This window comes from Schistocerca nitens, chromosome 5 (genome assembly GCF_023898315.1).
Source record: "Schistocerca nitens isolate TAMUIC-IGC-003100 chromosome 5, iqSchNite1.1, whole genome shotgun sequence".
NCBI classification, from domain to species: Eukaryota; Metazoa; Arthropoda; class Insecta; order Orthoptera; family Acrididae; genus Schistocerca; species Schistocerca nitens.
Window position 1 is genome coordinate 562,003,958 of NC_064618.1, and position 16,962 is coordinate 562,020,919.

Below are 16,962 nucleotides of genomic sequence, written 5' to 3' on the forward strand. Positions count from 1 at the left end.
AATTTCTCACTCCAAGGACAAGAGAGTGCCCTGCCTCTATCCGCTCATCCGCTCTCTTTGAGACCGTTGGCACTTGATAGGGGGGGTTTCCTTATCCCGGGAAACATTCGGTCGTCAGAGCCTCGTTAGCAATAACAGGGTGTACCGTGCAGCAATCCTTAGCTGCAACTCGGGTAGGTGAGGTTGACATTTGTACAGGAGAGGCTGTTAGAGTCGCTTCACTGTACCTTACGCCCCCCTACTGCTATAACAAGGTGAAAATCCCCCTTAATGTACGAGTACAAAATAAATGCCCAGTCTTTGGAAGCGGTAACGTCCGTCAAGTATCTGGGTGAGACTATTCGAAATGATCTCAAATGGAATGATCAGATTACACAAGTAACGAGTAAGGCGAACTCTAGATTGCGGTTTATTGGTAGAATCCTGAAGCGATGCAGTTCTTAAACAAAGGAAATAGCTTACAATAAATTAGTTCGTCCAGTCTCGGAGTATTGTTGGTCTGTGTGGGACCCTTACCAGTTGGGTCTGATTCAAGAGATTTAGAAGGTCCAAAGGAGAGCGGCAAGATTCGTGACTGGTACACTGAGCCATCGCGAGAGCGTTACAAATCTCATAGAAAGTTTGAAGTGGGACACACTTGCAGACAGACGACGCGCTAAACAGAAGGGGCTGCTCACTAAATTCCGAAATCCGACCTTCGCCGAGGATGTGGAGCATATATTATTACCACTAACTTTCAAATCGCTGCGGCTGGTCCCGGCGGAGCTTCGAGTGCTCCCTCGGGCATGAGTGTGTGTGTTTGTCCTTAGGATAATTTAGGTTAATTAGTGTGTAAGCTTTGGGACTGATGACCGTAGCAGTTAAGTCCCATAAGATTTCACACACATTTGAACTTTTTTTTTTAAATCGCGCAATGATCACCATTCAAAGATAAGAGAAGTAAGAGCTCGTACTGAGGCGTTCAGAGCGTCATTTTTCCCTCGCGCGATCCGCGAGTGGAACAGAGGGGGGGGGGGGGGGGGGAATTGACTTTGGCGCGAATTGTGCCCTCCGCCACACACCGCTTGGTGGCTAGCGGAGTATATATGTAGATGTAGATATGTAGAAATTCGAAGACAGAAAATCATTTGTCTTGTGGTGTACTCGCAGCTGTCAACACTTTGAGCCTTCCTCTGTCCAGTGAAATGCGCAATGTGTTTCTGTCTTTTATGGTTTATCTGTAATAAACAACTGAAGTATTTTTTTCTTTCGTTTCGCATCACCCGATATTTCGCCCAACGCACCAGGATGGTAAAGAGCAGCTGTGTTGCTTTGGCGCGACACTAGGGAGGTGACTGCAGGAAGTAGCGGGATATATCTCTTGCTGGGCAGCGTCCGTGCTGAGTGGATGAGATGTGGAGGGGGGGGGGGGGGGGTGCTGCCTGCCTGACACCCACTCGCGGAGTGCGTGATGTGTTTGGCTAGGCCGGCGCCGCTGTTTGTTCCGTGAGAGTGGCGGCGGCCGGGGTTGGCTGCCGGCCCGTGACGTCACGTGCGCGCGACATTTGCGACGGCCGCGGCGCACCGTGGAATGCCAGCCGGCCGGCCCAGCGCGAGCCACGAGCAGCGAGAACTCGCCACACCGCGACACGCCAGGCCACGCCATACATCGATTCCGCCGCCGGCAGAAATAGGTCGCCAGCGCCACGTCACGCCGACGGCCGCGTCGTCAGTGCCGTGTAGTGGGCACCTCAGAAGCACAGTGACAGAGTCGAGAACTCGCTACTAATAGACCAGTCCCTCCAGCACAACTGAAATACACTACCACACACAAAAAAAGTGAAGTACGCAGAAGACATGGTCCGATGTAAATGTGACTTCACACACGTATGTGCCATCGGAGGGTATCGAAATGATTAGAGTTTCAGTTCTCTGTCAGGTATTACGGACGCCAGAGTTTGGAATGTAGGAGACGAGATACTGGCAGAAGTGAATCTGTGGGGACGGGGCGTGAGTCGTGCTTGGGTAGCTCAGTTGGTAGAGCACTTGCCCGCGAAAGGCAAAGGTCCCGAGTTCGAGTCTCGGTCCGGCATACAGTTTTAATCTGCCAGGAAGTTTCATATCAGCGCACACGCGGCTGCAGAGTGTAAATCTCATTCTGTATGGGTGTTGTCCGTGCTTAGTGTTGTTACTGGTAGGATACAAAGGGCGTCACAGGAATGATCATTACGGGACATGACAGGAACGACCATTCGGAGTAAAACAGTCTAGTATTCGCGGACTCTAAAATGAATACCTTAAGACCTATAAGTACTACGAGGGCGGTGCAATAAATCTACATCTACGTGGTTACTCTGAAATTCACACTTAAGTGCCTGGCGGAGGGTTCATCGAACCATTTTCATACTACTTCTCTACCCTTCCACTCTCGAATGGTGCGTGGAAAAAAGGAACCTAAACCATTCCGTTCGAGCTCTGATGTCTCTTATTTTATTATGGTGATCATTTCTACCTACCTAGGAGGGTGTCAACAAAATATTTTCGCTATTTTCGAATTCGGAAGAGAAAGTTGGTGATTGAAATTTCGTAAATAGATCTCGCCCCAAAGAAAACCGCCTTTGTTTCCGTGACTGCCACCCCAACTCGCGTATCATTTCAGTGACACTCTCACCCCTATTGCCCTTCTTTGCACTTTTTCGATGTCCTCCGTCAATCCTATCTGGCAAGGATCACATACCACGCAGCAATATTTCAGCAGAGGACGGACAAGTGTAATGTAGACTGTCTCTTTAGCGGGTTTGTCGCATATTCTAAGTGTTCTGCAAACAAAGCGCAATCTTTCGCCTTTCCCACAATATTATCTATGTCGTGTTTCCAATTTAAGTTGCTCGTAATTGTAATTCCTAGGTATTTAGTCGAATTGACAGCCCTTAGATTTGTGCGATTTATCGTATACTCAAAACTTACCGGATTTCTTTTAGTACCCATGTGGATGACCTCGCACTTTTCTTTGTTTACTGCCAATTGCCACTTTTCGCGACATACAGAAATTCTCTCTAGATCATTTTGTAATTGGAATTGATCGTCTGATGAGATTACTAGTCCGTAAATTACAGCGTCATCTGCTAACAATCTAAGGGGGCTGCTCAGATTATCACCTAGATCATTTATATAAATCAGGAACAGCAGAGGGCCTATGACACTACCTTGCGGAACGCCAGATATCTCTTCAGTTCTACTCGGTGATTAACCTCTATCACTACGGACTGTGGCCTCTCGTAGAGGAAACCACGAATCCAGTCACACAACAGAGACGATACTCCATAACCACGCAATTTGATTAATAGTCGCTTGTGAGGAACGGTATCAAAAGCCTTCTAGAAATCTAGGAATATAGAATCGATCTGAGATCCCTTGCCGACAGCACTCATTACTTCATGGGATCAACACAACACAACAACGATATTTTCTGAATCCGTGTTGGTTGTGTATCAATAAGTCATTTTCTGCAAGGTGATTCTAATGTTCGAGAACAGTATATGCTCCAATATCCTACTGCAAATTGAGGTCAGTGATATGGGTCTGTAATTCAATGGGTTACTCCTATTTTCTTTCTTGAATACTGGTGTGACATGTGCTACTTTCCAGTCTTTAGGAACAGACCTTTCGTCAAGTGAGTGGTTGTATATGATTGCTAAGAAAGGCGCTATTGTGTCTGCATACTCTGAAAGGAATCTGATTGGTATACCATCTGGACCGGAAGACTTGCCTTTCTTAAGTGACTTGTTTCGCAACACCTAAGAAATCTACTTTTATGTTACTCATGTTAACAGCTGTTCTGGGTCCGCATCTCGTGGTCGTGCGGTAGCGTTCTCGCTTCCCACGCCCGGGTTCCCGGGTTCGATTCTCGGTGGGGTCAGGGATTTTCTCTGCCTCGTGATGACTGGGTGTTGTGTGCTGTCCTTAGGTTAGTTAGGTTTAAGTAGTTCTAAGTTCTAGGGGACTGATAACCATAGATGTTAAGTCCCATAGTGCTCAGAACCATTTGAACCATTTGAACAGCTGTTCTGATTTCGAATTATGGAATATTTTCTTCGTCTTCTTTCGTGACGGAATTACAGAAAACATTTTCCTTCTAAACCAGGTTGGTATTATTGAGGATTCCAGTACTCCATATTATTCCCCACTGTTTTGGCTACAAAACCCTATTTTCCAACGCATACTATGTTCAATGTGACTGCCATAGGCCACCCAACTGGAAGGCCCAGAATGTCCCAACGTACCACTGTATTGGTCGACCTCCGAGCCAGCGTCTTGCTGCATCAATAACCTCCCCACCATCCACGCACTGGTTCCTGCAGAGTGCATCCTTCAATCGACCAAACAGATAGAAGGTGCGAGATCAGTTCTGTAGGCTGGATGAGGACAGCCAGTCCCATGAAGTTTTGTGAGCTCCTCTGGGTGCACAAACGTGTGTGAGACCTCGCGTTGTCACGGAGGAGGAGGAGGAGTTCGTCCGCGTTTTTATGGCAGCGAACCGCTGGAGTAGTTTCTTCAGTTTCCTGACGGTGTGTGCGGCTGGCCGGCACGCCGAAGATCGGACACGTTTGCGTGACATTGTTGCGATGTTGATAGACACCTCGCCCAACGACTGACTTTGCTTTTGTTCACTACCAGGTCTTCGTAGACATTCTGCAAGCGGCTACGAATATCTTCGATGCTCCGGCTTTCCTCCAAAAGAAACTCAATTACAGTTTTCTACTTTGAACGCACGTCCTTTAGAATAGCCACTTTGAAGGCTTCATATCGCCGCCACCTATCGGAACTTCATAAGGTCATGAAAATATAGGGGCTGAATCGCGAATATTCCACAATGTCCCACAACAACTTCCGCATTTCTTCAACCGAAATTGGCAGAGAAAAAAAAAAAAAAGAAAACGTGTTGCGTGAACGCCCCACGTACATCATCGTCTTACTGTGAAAAACATCTCTCGTACGGAAGAAGTGCTCATAGTTGTGAAGGTATGCATTTTAGAGTCAATGTTTACTGGACATTTTTGTCTTGTTTATGACCATAATACCTCATCCCAGTGAAAAGAAAGGAGCATGTAGTACAAGAGATTTGACACAGTATCGAAGATGAGAAAGTGCTCATAGCTCTTAAAGTGAGTATTTAAAGCCTATGTCTAATATTTTGCTTAGTATGATTATTCCTGCCATATCCACGAATACCGACCACCCTCTGTAAGAGGCATGAAAGCGTCAGATTGTCGAGCGATCGCTGTGCAGAACACGGAGATGTCACGTACTCGTGTGAGACAGCGTTATTAGCACCTGACAGAGTTGGAATGGGCCCTTATTGTGGCGCTCCATTCGGCCAACTGGTCCAAACGTGCAGTTTCCAGATCTGTGGTGCATTTGGGTGTGACGGTGATTCGACGTTGTGCCTCAAGGGGACGTGAGGGCAGGCATGCTCATCGTCAGTGTTCTGGTCGATCACGTCAGACCATCACATGGGAGGATCGCCGTATTGCGCACTATATACATTCTGTCCACATCACATCTGCGCTTATATATTCTGTGTCATTCTGGACCTACCTATTCTGTGTCGTTCATAGGAGAGTTGCAGCAACCGGACTGGAGAACTATCGTCCCAAGCGTAGGCCGCCACCAAAACCACAGCCAAAGAGCTATTGGAGTACTGCCGCCAACGGGTAACACTGACTGCCGATGAATGGTATCGCACTGGTTTCAGCGATGAATCGCGGTTCTGCACTTCTCTGGATGACCTGAGTTGAGCTCCCATTCTTCCAATGTTTGGGAGAGGAACAGCGGTTTCCCTCTTGGCGTCAGGTTATGGAGAGCCATCAGGTATGTCTCAGGTCACAGCTAGTAGTGACTGAGCGAACTCTGACACCACAACGTAACGTCACGGACATCCTGCGTCGTCATGCGTTATCTCTCATGCGACGGAATCGTGGTGTCATTTTTCAACAGGACAATGCTCGTTCACACATGACATGTGTCTCTGCGAAAAGTGTGTATGATGTTGACGTACTCCAGTGTCCAAGAATATCATTTTATCTGACCCCGATAGAACATAAAAAACTAAACTTCGTCCGGACAGGCCTTGGAAGGCCCAACAGGCGTCAATGGATGCGGATATAGGGGTATGTTGTCAGCACACCGCTGTCCCCGGCCGTATGTCAGTTTACGAGACCGGAGCCGCTATTTCTCAATCAAGTAGCTCCTCAGTTTGCCTCACATGGGCTGAGTGCACCCCGCTGCCAACAGCGCTCGGTGGACCGGATGGTCACCCATCCAAGTGCTAGCCCAACCCGACAGCGCTTAACAACGGTGATCTGACTAGAACCGGTGTTACCGCTGCGACAAGGCCGTTGGCCCCGATGGAACATGTCTGGGTCAGTTCGGCCCCAGTGCCAGTATCTTGTATATGAACGACCAGTTACAACACTTATGGGTCAACTGTCCTCAGAGAAGCAACAGCTTTCTACACCTTTTCCAACGGAATCACAGCATGCATCAGAGGATTTGCAACGTCATACCGATAAGTGGGCTAATACTTCCAAGGTTTTATAAATTTGATTCGATATTGACTCACTGATACTCACATAATCTCTCAACCTGTGAAGTTCCGTTTTGTTTCCTCCTCCCTTCAGCGTGCTTCACTTTTTTTGTCAGGCAGTGCAATTCAGCTAACGGCACAGAAAAATCTGTACATGGGACACAGAACTCCATCAATAAAATTTTAGAGTTTTTTAAAGGGATATTTTCTGAGTATTGTGGTATAAGAGAACCGTGAATTGTTTTTCATTACAGATCGACATAAATATGATTTGTTCCGTTTGTAACCCCTGTTACGTTTCCCTTAAAGATACACGCACAACAATGATAAAACCTGCAATAGCAAATCTCAAAACGTACAACACATTGAGCGATGCAACAAACCTCTGACAAAACACATGCGCTTTTTTACTTAGATGCATGCCTAAAAGAGCAGGTACTGATGACGATCCACAGCTGTACCAAATATTTTCGAAATTAATTCGCAGCTCGGATTTCCCGCCTGTCGCGAGTAGCCGCCTTGGCCACGTCAACTGGCGGCTAGCGGGAATCCTGGGTCGAGTCCCAGTCTGGCACAAATTTTCATATGTAACTGCTGGGTAGCAGACCCATACCTAATACAGCTGATGGCAATGAATTCCCAGTCAGCGAATTAATTTCGAACGCACACCTTTATCACGCTGTGTTCAATCTGCTCTGTCAGCGTGCAGTACAGCGCAGTAACGCAACTCTTGATCAGCAAACCTATCAATAACGCTGTGTGTCACTGTCAACGTGCGGTAGAACTAACACTCCCCGTAACACAGTACCGAGGTAGAACCGAACAGTAGTGAAAGAAAGTTTAAAGGGGACGAGTAAAGTTGGCATTACGGTCGTCAGCAGCAAGTATCGATAGTGAGTACAATAAGTTTGTTTTCAAACAAGACACGCAGCGCGTACTGTCAGTACTCGCACTGTTATGCACGATTTTCAGTGTAATATATGCACGAAAATAAATGGGGATAGAAAAATCGAACGAAATTCAATTATTCTTTAATGAGCCGCCCGACACCACGGGTCTCTCATAATAAAATACCCAGAAAATATCTTTGAGCGACCTACAAATCTTGTCCGACAGTCGAAAAAATGGTTCAAATGGCTCTGAGCACTATGGGACTCAACTGCTGTGGGCATAAGTCCCCTAGAACTTAGAACTACTTAAACCTAACTAACCTAAGGACAGCACACAACACCCAGCCATCACGAGGCAGAGAAAATCCCTGACCCCGCCGGGAATCGAACCCGGGAACCCGGGCGTGGGAAGCGAGAACGCTACCGCACGACCACGAGATGCGGGCATGTCCGACAGTCGCTCCCCTTAGAAACATTTAGAGCATTATTGGTCGACGAAAGTCATAAAGAAAATGAAAATTTTTCGCACGATAGCTTTTTTTCCACAAAATATGTATAACGCAAGATACGTATAAAACGCGTATTGTCGCTGGTAGACTAAACTTTTGTCTTCAAAGCATCACTACTGACATCAGTTATTAGATAGCATGGAAGCACGTCTGTGGGCAACGGCCTTGCCACAGTGGACACACCGGTTCCCTTGAGATCACTGAAGTTAAGCGCTGTCGGGCGTGGTCGGCACTTGGATGGGTGACCATCCGGTTGCCAAGTGATGTCGCCATTTTCCGGGGTGCACTCAGCCTCGTGACGCCAACTGAGGGGCTACTCGACCGAATAATAGCGGCCCCGGTCAAACAAAACCATCGTAATGACCGGGAGAGCGGTGTGCTGACCACACGCCCCTTTAATTACATTTATTTCTTCCATTTATATATACTAAAATTGCAAGAAATTGATTACTTCGTATTACAATAAATGGACAAATTGAATACGGGGGACTATGAAGAGCAAGTTGAAAAGTGGCATTTTAGCTCTATAGTGTGTTATTAAAAGATCGCATTTCATGAAGCGTAAATTGCAATGGGGACGTTTCCGGTGATTGAACGGAGGCACTCAATCTAAGTTGTTGGCAATTGATTCAGCTGTGGACTGTCTCTGACCGCCGGTTCTAGGCGCGCAGTCCGGAACCGCGCGACTGCTACGGTCGCAGGTTCGAATCCTGCCTCGGGCATGGATGTGTGTGATGTCCTTAGGTTAGTTAGGTTTAACTAGTTCTAAGTTCTAGGGGACTGATGACCTCAGATGTTAAGTCCCATAGTGCTCAGAGCCATTTGAACCATTTTTGAACTGGCGACCAACGTTTCGCGTTGTAAGTCCATTTGTAAGCTGCAAAACAGGCTTATAGGGCGGAACCTAGGTTGTAAGCTAATGAAGACATCTGAGAAAAAAAAAAATCCACGGTAAATTCATTATTTTTGTGGTGAATAAAATGCGCTTTTAGTTCCAAAATATAAATGAATTATTCACAATTTCAATACGACTCATTTCGTATCAGTTTTACACATGACGTGTAAAAGGTCTCACATTTTGCTGTTTAGCCCTTGCCTGATTATGGCAATGAAATGCTGTGTAAATCACAGCTCACAAATATTAACTGCTGCGAGCTATGGACGCTTGCCGCACCCCTCAGTGTGTTCCCGTGTCCCAGCACTATGTGCATAGCCTGAATATTAACAACTACACCTCCGACTTGTTTGCGTGGTGGCAGATCTATGTATGAATTGTTTTCCAGTCACTGGGTCAATGGTCTACGTCGCATGCCTCAACAAGGGAACCTGCTTTTTTTTCATGATGTATAGTATACACTTTTTATTTCAAAACTGATCACTAGTTATGACTTTTTGGGCTATTTTCCGTTATATTTATTTATAGGATACCACGCAATGATTCTTAATATTTGACGAGGGCGATTATTTAATGATAACCGAGTTTCTAGCTGGCAGTGAACTTAAACACTTGTAGTCGGTTCACTATAGCAAATTTTTCTGCTTGTACATATTACTTTTACATATGACATGTCGATTTGTAGTGATCTTCTTCGCAGTGGGGTGTACATATGCAATGTGAAGCGACTCGTAACAGTGATGAATAATATGTTGCAGAAATTCAAAAGCATGATATCCGATGATGATAGCATAGCTCTGCCGAAACAGATCACACAATGAAAGGCTTTTTTTTTTTTTTGCTACCTTGACGTATGAAGTTTTCTTCACTTGCCAATCTGAAGGCGCCTGAATCAGGCAAATAAGTAATAATTACAGTCCTGCAACCAAGACTGTATTTTTCTTCATCGTATGTTACTGGTTGCTGTATCATCCCTGCCATACGCTGGAAAAAGTTCTTATATTAGTTTTCCATCATTTCCGTAACGTAGAGAGTTCGAAGTGCATTTTTCAGTAATAGAAGTTTCGTGACTGGCGGGGCATTTTATTGAAAACTGTAGTCGAAATCGTAATGAAGGTCGTACACATTCCACCAATTAAGAAAACGGAAAAACAAATCATAATTTATACGCTGTATGTCATGTGAAACGTTTTTTGTGATATTAACGAGTCATTATTTTGCGTCAGCCTAAAAACTAAAACTGGCTAACTTCGAAACGCCAATACAGTCTTTAAATATAGGATTTTTGCTGCGCATCATACATGACGTGAATGAAATATATAGTATTCTGACTGAAGCAACAGTATAAGTAAACAAAAGTTACATTACACGCCACCTTACAGGGTTTTGTATGTTTGTATGATGCCAGTCTGCCGGGCGACGTCCAAGCCAAGGCCTTGCTTCATCAGTAACCTTCCCATCAAACCCATACTGCTTCTTGCGGAGTGCATCTTCATTTGGCCAAACAACTGGAATTCGGAAGGTGCGAGAATCGGTCCGTGTGGTGCATGAAGAAGATCAGTCCAGTGAGTGTGAGCTCCTCTCGAGTGCTCAGACGTGTCAGGCCTTGCGTTGTCATGGAGAAGGAGAAGTTCGTTTGCATTTTCGTGGCGACGTAGTCGCTGAAGTCGTTTCTTCAGTTCCCTGAGAATAGCACAGTACACTTCCTAGTTGATCGCTACACCGTGAGGGAACACATCAAACAGAATAACTCCTTCAGAGTTCCAGCAAACCGTCGCCAAGACTTTATGTTAAGGGTGCTGCTTTGAACATTTTCTTCGCTGGTGACGTGGTGCGGTGCCTCTCCGTGGATTGCCGTTTTGTTTTCGCTCTGAAGTGATGAACCCACGTTTTATTGCCTGTGATGATGTTTGACAAAAAATTGCCACTATGAGCCTCGTAACACGCAAGCAATTCGATACAGACTGTCTGTCCTTCGTTGCTCTTTAGTCTTCTGTTAAGCGGCGAGGAAGACAGCGGGCGCATACCTTTGAGTAGCCTACCTAAACTGGGACGACTATGTCAGCACTACCAAGACGTCCAGCTGAGCAGCAAGGTGTTTGACTGTGATTCGTTGATCACCACTAATGAGTGTGTCCCCACGTTCAAACATTGCCAGAGTCACGGCTGTATTCAGTCAGCTGCAGCGCAGGAGATCCGACAGATCTGCGGGACCTTGTTGCGATGATGACAGACGCCTAGCCTAAAGACTCATCGTGGTTTTGTTCACTGCCAGCTCTCTGTAGCCATTCTGCAAGCACCTAATAATATCTGTATTTCTCTAGTTTTTCGCCAAAAGAAATCCAATGATAACTCTTGCCTTGGGACGCAGTTCTTTTACAGAGGCCACTTTGAAGGCTACATATGGCGCAGTCACCTATCGGAACTTCATGAAACCGTAGGGCTGAAGCGGAAACATTCCACGATATCCCAAAACAAACTTGGCATTTTGACTGAGAAAAACAGGTGTTGCATTACTTATTTAACGCCTGTCGTATTTTATGTCAGTATGCATAGTATAACTAAAGAATATTAATTTCCGACAAATTGGTTCAAACAAATGCTATTTTCTTCGCACCCAAAATAGAGACAAAAGCTCGCGTAGAAAACAGACTTTTGAAGCCGTCACAAAACGGCTACGTACGCTGACACAGAATTCAGTTACGGTCAGGATTGTGTGTACCGTTTTCAAGTTGTGCTTCGCACCAGTTTGGAAGATGCAGTTTCGAGAAAGACGCATTAAAGTTTCGGTTACATTTTCTGTGGTTGAGTTCAACATACCTGTAGTCGCGGAATGCCTAGTGTTCGTCATAAGATTAATGGAACCAGGTACTACTACACGAAGAAATGTGTCACAACAGTGGGTGAAAGTGAAACCAAACAGTTCACTACTGTAAAAATGCAAGTCTTCCGAAAGAAGCACGAAGTAATAGGCCCACGAAGAGGTGTCTCTAATTTCTGTGCACCTTGTCTCGCAGCTGCGGCGTGATCTCATCGTAATATTGCAAGTGACGGTTGAGGTGGCTGCAGAATCGATCACTGGTGTAATCAGTGACCATCACCAGCAGCCGTCCAAATGAGCCTGAAATGTTTCTACGTCCCCAGCGCATCAGAATAGGTGGCTCCATAGCGGCTCACAGCGTAGAGGTCTGGAAGCTCCAGATACTGATATGACTTTCAAACGTCAGTTAAAAGGAAACCTCAGTCTACCGCCTTTTTTGCCCCTTACTGAATTCTGATTGGCTCAGCTCTGGATCTTCCGAACGCCGACCGGTCAAACCGCTCCTTACAAAACACTTCTCTCCCTCCCCTGACTGATTAAGCAGTGACTTGTGACCTACCATCCTCTATAGAAAAACTTCCGACACGGACTCTGTGTCTCTTTCCAATGAGGTGCTCTGCCTTGTCACCGTATGCTGTCGCTTTGTAACTTAGAATTTATTTACAGTAGACAATATTGTCGGCTTTTACATCAAGTAAAGATTCTTTTTTTTTTTCAAAGTGGTCTCTCACGTTTTCAGAGGCTCAGGACCGGGCGTCCACCATCCGTCATTTAGATGTTTATCTTACCTTTCGTTTCTGTGCCTTTGTGGGGAAATAACCTGCTATGTATATCTCGAGTACAAGGACGCTTGTCCGCTAAAAAGATGAGCCTCCTCACTCAATTTACTAATCGTAAAATGTTTTCGCCAGTCGTATTTCCTTCTGGGTATGCAGTCTGTGTGTCTATATGATGACTTGATATCCTGCTGCTGTTCTACACAGAAAAAGCTGCTGGCCAGTGGCCAGTGACCCTCGGGCTGCCCCCTACGGCCTTCCGAGAATCCGGCACTGAGGATGGCTCTCTCTTACAGCTTCTAGGGGATCTTCAGCCTTTCTCATCACTCAGGGTGCTTCCAACATTTTACATCTATATCTACATCTACACTTATACTCCGCAAGCCACCCAACGGTGTGCCACTGTCATTACCTCCCTTTCCTGTTCCAGTCACGTATGGTTCGCGGGAAGAACGACTGCCAGAAAGCCTCCGTGCGCTCTCGAATCTCTCTAATTTTACATTCGTGATCTCCTCGGGAGGTATAAGTAGGGGGAAGCAATATTTTCGATACCTCATCCAGAAACGCACCCTCTCGAAACCTGGCGAGCAAGCTACACCGCGATGCAGAGCGCCTCTCTTGCAGATTCTGCCACTTGAGTTTGCTAAACATGTCCGTAAACGCTATCGCACTTACCAAGTAACCCTGTGACGAAACACGTTCGTTTCTGTACCTTTCTGGGGAAATAACCTGCTATCTATATCTCTTCTCTATCTCCTCTGTCAACCCGACGTGGTACGGATCCCACACTGATGAGCAATACTCACGTATAGCTCGAACGAGTGTTTTGTAAGGCACTTCATTTGTTGATGGACTACATTTTCGAAGGACTCTCCCAATGAATCTCAACCTGGCACCCGCCTTACCAACAACTGATTTTATATGATCATTCCAATTCAAATCGTTCCGTACGCATACTCCCAGATATTTTACAGAAGTAACTGCTACCAGTGTTTGTTCCGCTATCATATAATCATACAATAAAGGATCCTTCTTTCTATGTATTCGCAATACATTACATTTGTCTATGTTACGGGTCAGTTGCCACTCCCTGCACCAAGTGCCTATCCCCTGCAGATCTTCCTGCATTTCGCTGCAATTTTCTAATGCTGCAACTTCTCTGTATACTACAGCTACATTGCCTGCAGATGTGAATTAAGAGCAAGAGAATAACAAGGCTGCATAACTTATTTACCGATAATCATGAGTACTGTGTCAGTTTATTTTTATCGATGTAAATTAAGTTACCCAATCAAATGGGACTTTTGTTACTGATTTTAATGTGTTGCGAAACTGTCCCGTGACACCGACTGTCAGCAGATCTCGGCCTGAGGTCCCTAGTTCTCGCGGGATGAGACGGAGTACGAGATGAGGAGGAGAGAGGCGTTTTGGGGCGCGGCGCCTTGTTTGCAGCTGAGGCTCGCCCGCGTCCCGGAGATAGGGCGCCGGCACTAGAAAACCGAGAGGCCGAATAAAAATCGCGACACGCTGTGGCTAACAAAGGAGTCGCTCGATAAATCAATGCGCGGCCGCAAGCGGCACGGCGAGGGTAGCTGACCCGGCGCGCCCGGCCGGCCTGGGCGGGAGAGCCGCGGCGAGCCGCCCCAGCCCACACCGGCGGCGCAGCCAAGGTTAAGGCCGCTCCGCTCCGCGAGTCCCACTCACCAGCTGCCAGTTGCCGCTCCGCCGCCTTCCCAGCTTCCGCTTTGCTCGAGCCCTCCGCGCTGGCCCATTCCGGCCGTCTCGAACGCGGCTACATCGTCTGCTGCCATGCCTGTCTATTTGTTGTAGTACGTGTGCCGCAGCAGAATGGACGACTTACGAGGGTAGCCCCAAAAGTAAGGTCTCCTATTTTTTTATAAGTACAGAATGTTTGTGTGGCAGTTGGTCATACTGTTATGGAGAGTGCTTCACGCGCTGTGTGTAAACATGCGCAAGCCGCGCAGTCTTGTAGAGATGGGCAAACTGAAACACGTAACTGTTTCGAAACAAATAAAACAGTACAATGTAATGTTTCGATACGCTGTTTCGAAACAGTCAAATAGTTTGTGTTTTGTAATCTAATAAACCTACACATTTTATCATCTTGGATGTCTACTGTACAAGCATGTCCATATAAACAAAAATGAGGTGCGAGAGGGCTAATCATATCGCAGAAAGTATGAAACTTTTACTTAGGCGTCTTGGCAGTTTCGTATTTTTTCCTGCAGCAAATGCGCTGCTTTCGTGTCGTGTGACTTTCATACTTTTCAATTGGCTGAGGACAGCCATAGCTGAAGACAGAAGAACCACCACGAACGGAACTGGAGGTGGGAGCAAACTGCAGAAACAACGGTTATGCTACTGGGATTCCCACATTCCGTTAGTATGGGTAATATACCCATCCTGCTAATTTCCATGCACACAAAGAGAATCATTGTGGATAATAGGCACAGTGACTATAGACTCACAAATAATGCCAAATAAATCGAATAAATAACAAAATATAACAGAAAAAATTTTGTCTTTCAAGGTGTTTCGAACCGTTACTATAAATTCACCACGTTCACCATTACACTATCAGTGATATGTCAAACAGATTGCTTGCAATTATACCTACATCAAATTTATGTATATGTATAATAACTGTCACTCTACGCCTTTTTTAATTCAAAATGTTGTAGGCTTACTTGCGTTTCTTAATATGATTACTGTACATGAACATAGAAGCGTATGTTATAAAAAAGGTGTAATTTAACTGAATGATTTTCACATATTTATTATTTTGAATGTGAATAGTATGCGTTGTTTTATTGTTTGGTTAGTGTTTATAAAGCAGATGTTACGCCATTTCGAAATAGGACAGTCAGCTAGAAACGAAGCTTTATTTTCGGGTATCTTAAGCTTCATGCTATTGCTTGTCAAAAAGATTTCAACACTCTTGAAAGTGTTTCATGAAGTCGTATGTTGTGTTTCAGTACCTGTGCCGAAACCGAATCTCGTCCGACAAAGAGCGGAATGAAACATCACTGTTTCGATACAATTAGTTCCTGAAACAGACTTATTTTGAAACAATACAGTTTCTGTGTCTGGCTCGAGATCGAATCTGGTCCGGTTATCCGAGACAGGGACGGAATGAAACGCCACTGTTTCGAAACAGTGAACCACAGCCGTTCCGAAACACTGAAACAGTTCCACGTATCGATACACTGTATCGAAACATAGAAACAGTGGCCAAGTCTACAGTCTTGGCATAGCAGCTGTTGAGAATGGGGCTCCCGTTGGATGTTACCGCCAAGTGTGAATTGCGCGCAGTTATTCGGTTTTTGAACGTAAAGGGCACTGCGCCGATTGAAATCCATCGCCAATTGACGGAAGTGAATGGTGATTGGTGCATGGATGTCAAAAATATTCGTAAGTGGTGTAGAGAGTTTGCTACTGGTCGGACCGGAATTCACGACGAACAGAGGAGTGGGAGACCGTCAATTTCTGAGGAGACTGTTGGTCAAAGTGCTCAGGTCAACCATTTACGCTGACAGGTACTGTGAGACTGAAAAAACTCGAACGGACAACTCAGAAGCGGAGAAGAGGAATGTTGAGCAAGGGCGTACACATTCTCCGTGACAACGCTCGCCCACACACCTCTCGCCAAACCGTTGCTCCCCTACAACAGTTTCAGTGGAACATAATCACCCACCCACCCTATAGTCCTGACTTGGCGCCGGCCGGTGTGACCGAGCGGTTCTAGGCGCTTCAGTCTGAAGATGCAATCGCGATCCCCGAATTGCTCAACAGTGGGAAGCAAGAACGTGCTTAAAACATGAGTGTAGGCCAGTGCTGTGATAGTGCCACGCAAAACAACAAGGGGTGCAAGCCCCCTCCATGAAAAACACGATCACACCACAACGCAGCGCCTAGAACCGCACGGCCACTTCGGCCGGCATTTATAACGTGCAGCCGATATTTTTTTTAAGGCCGGTACGTCTGTATATCGATGGCTGATAATGATACTTTTGTAAAAGTCGACATATCGGATTCCCGATATTTTTAAAAATGTCAACAGTCCTAGTCACGAGCCTAGGAGAGACACTGCAGCTGATGTCTTGCTTATAGCAAAGGCACCCGCTTCGGTCGCCTACTGCCACAGTTCATTAACGTCAAGTTAAGCACTGCGGCCAATACAATTTCGTACGTCCCACACTGATTTCTGCGGTTATTTCACGTAGTGCTGCTTGTCTGTTAGAACTGACAACTTTACGCCAAGGCCGCTGCTTTCGGTTGTTAAGTGAAGGACGTCGGCGGCCGAGTTGTCCTCGCTGACAGGTAATGCCCAAAATTTGGTATTCTCGGTTCACTCCTGACACTGTGGATTTCGAAATATCGAATTCTCTAACGATGTTTGATGCGTCTATTTCCTACTAACATTTCTCATTCAAAGTCTGTAAATTCCCGTCGTGTGCCATAATCACGTAGTAAACCTTTATATTT

General features: G+C 45.9%; 1 non-coding gene across 1 annotated transcript; it reads left to right on the forward strand.

Annotated features, from left to right (window-relative positions):
• Window positions 1-1,997: 1,997 nt before the first annotated feature.
• Trnas-cga (transfer RNA serine (anticodon CGA)) lies at window positions 1,998-2,072 on the forward strand. The gene has a single exon. It is a non-coding gene; the product is annotated as a tRNA-Ser (tRNA).
• Window positions 2,073-16,962: the final 14,890 nt, after the last annotated feature.